We start from the raw sequence: 2,825 nt of genomic DNA, 5'->3' as shown, positions 1-2,825 counted from the left end.
ACACAGCCCTTCCGTGTGAAAAAGGAGCTAAGAGCCCCAATTTTGTCTTTACTCATTTTAAGGTAAAATATAAGCAAACAACTTGGGGGAGTTCACTGGCATTCTTAGAGTGGTTAAAAGGAATAAAAACCTCCAAAGAATTTTGAGACAGAATGTATTACTACTAAATTATTGATTAAAAATTAATCCAGGATTGAAAAAAGATTATTTTTACAGATACCCTTCAGACTCAACAGATATTAATTTAAGCTTAGTTTATCTGGGGGGACATTGAACTGAAATCCTGGAAACATTTTATAGAGTCTATGGATAACTGTCAACTTAGTGATTCAGCAGAGCCACTGAAAAAATCAAAATACAAAATTATGTTGTATTTCTTCACACCAAAAACACAACAGAAAGAGAAGTTAACAAATAATCCCACTTATAATTACATCAAAAAAAGTTTTAAAAAGAATAAAATACCTAGGAATCAATTAAACAAAGGAGGTGAATACTTGCACATTGAAAACTATGTCATTGATGAAAGAAATGAAAAACAACATAAGTAAGTGGGAATATATTTCATGTTAATAGATTGAAAGAATTAACAGTTTCAAAAAGTCAGTACTACCAATACAATCTATCAATTCAATACAATTTAAATTTTCAATTACTTTTTTAGAAATAGAAGAACATTCCTAAAATTTGTATGAAGCCACAATAACCCCAAATTGCCAAAGCAATCTTGAGAAAAAAGACCAAAGCTGGAGGCATCATACTTCCTGTATTCAAACTATATTGCAAATCTCTAATAACAAAACAATTGTGATATTGGTATAAAAATAGACAGACACAATGATTGGTGAAACAGAATACAGAGGTCAGAGATATACCCAGACATATATGATTAATCAGTTTACGACAAAGAAGACAAGAATATGCAATGGGGAAATAGCAGTCTACTCAGTAAATGGTAATGGGAAATTGGTCAGAAGCTTCTATTCAACTTCCAATTTCCATTCAACTACAAAATTCAGTCACATGACCAACATAGACCATTCTGTTGTAATGGAGAATGAGATTGCCATGGACATCTTGGATCAATCAGGATTATTCCATTATTGGGCCAGACACTGTTGCCAGAACCAGAGATCTCTCAGCAAGAAAGAAAAGAAAGTTTAAAATGCAGAGAATTATTGGCTTCCACCTGCCCGTAAGTACCTTTGGTTAAAATCTGCCCTAGATTCTCCTTTTGAGTCCAAAATCACTCACTGACAAAAATTCAAGTATCTGGCTGCTTTGCAAACCTTTCATAATATGGCTTGCTCCAGTTCCTCCAGCCACATCTCGTGTTTCCCATCCCATGCTTGTCCCCATCAAGCTCCAACTTCTAGCTTTCCTGTGACTAGGCATTTAGCCCTTTTCATGCAAAATATAGACTGCATATACTACTCTTTTTCTCTAGACTCTGTTCTCCAGTTTTGCCTATCTATAGCATCTCTGCTTTTCCTTTAAGACTCAGAGCTAATTTATCTCCTTGTTGGAAATTCTCTGAAGTTTGTTGCACAATTACTCTTTCCCCATAGGTCCTTGAACACAACTCCTAGCAGTGATTCCATTGTTATCCCTCAGTTCACTTGCACCATTGCTCAGGGCAGTGGCTGACATATAACAACTGCTCCCCAAATGTTTCCACAGTGAGCACAGATAAAATGATATATGAGCACCCTTAAAATGTACCCAAATAAGCACTGTGCCTGTAGACAAATGAAAGACAAATATACCTTGAAGGGACAAGAAGTGAACTGTTGGTAGTTCAGTTCTGTCTGACTTTTTGCAACCCAATGGATTGTAGCACGTCAGGCTCTTCTGTCCATGGAATTCTCCAGGCAAGAATACTGGAGCTGGTAGCCATTCCCTTCTCTAGGGGATTTTGCCAACCCTGGGATCATACCTTTGTCTACTACTTGACAGGCAGATTCTTTACTGTCTGAGCCACCAGGGAAGACTGAAGGGATCAGTTCAGTCCAGTTCAGTCGCTCAGTCATGTCTGACTCTTTGCGACCCCATGAATTGCAGCACGCCAGGCCTCTCTGTCCATCACCAACTCCTGGAGTCTACCCAAACCCATGTCCATCAAGTCGGTTATCCCATCCAACCATCTCATCCTCTGTCGTCCCCTTCTCCTCCCGCCCCCAATCCTACCCAGCATTAGGGTCTTTTCCAATGCGTCAACCCTTCGCATGAGGTGGCCAAAGTATTGGAGTTTCAGCTTCAACATCAGACCTTTCAATGAACACCCAGGATTGATCTCTTTTAGGATGGATTGATTGGATCTCCTTGCAGTCCAAGGGACTCTCAAGAGTCTTCTCCAACACCACAGTTCAAAAGCATCAATTCTTCGGCGCTCAGCTTTCTTCACCGTCCAACTCTCACATCCATACATGACCACTGGAAAAACCATAGCCTTGACTAGATGGACTTGTGTTGGCAAAGTAATGTCTCTGCTTTTAAATATGCCATCTAGGTTGGCCATAACCTTCCTTCCAAGGAGTAAGCATCTTTTAATTTCATGGCTGCAATCACCATCTGCAGTGATTTTGGAGCCCCCAAAAATAAAGTCTGACACTGTTTCCACTGTTTCCCCATCTATTTCCCATGAAGTGATGGGACCAGATGCCATGACCTTAGTTTTCTGAATGTTGAGCTTTAAGCCAACTTTTCCACTCTCCTCTTTCACCTTCATCAAGAGGCTCTTTAGTTCTTCTTCACTTTCTGCCATAAGGGTGGTGTCATCTGCATATCTGAGGTTATTGATATTTCTCCCGGCAATCTTGATTCCA

Source organism: Giraffa tippelskirchi, chromosome 9 (genome assembly GCF_054371585.1).
Source record: "Giraffa tippelskirchi isolate mGirTip1 chromosome 9, T2T-mGirTip1v1.2.pri, whole genome shotgun sequence".
In the NCBI taxonomy this organism is placed as follows: Eukaryota; Metazoa; Chordata; class Mammalia; order Artiodactyla; family Giraffidae; genus Giraffa; species Giraffa tippelskirchi.
The sequence above is the reverse complement of the archived record's forward strand: the minus strand, read 5'-3'. Positions refer to the sequence as shown.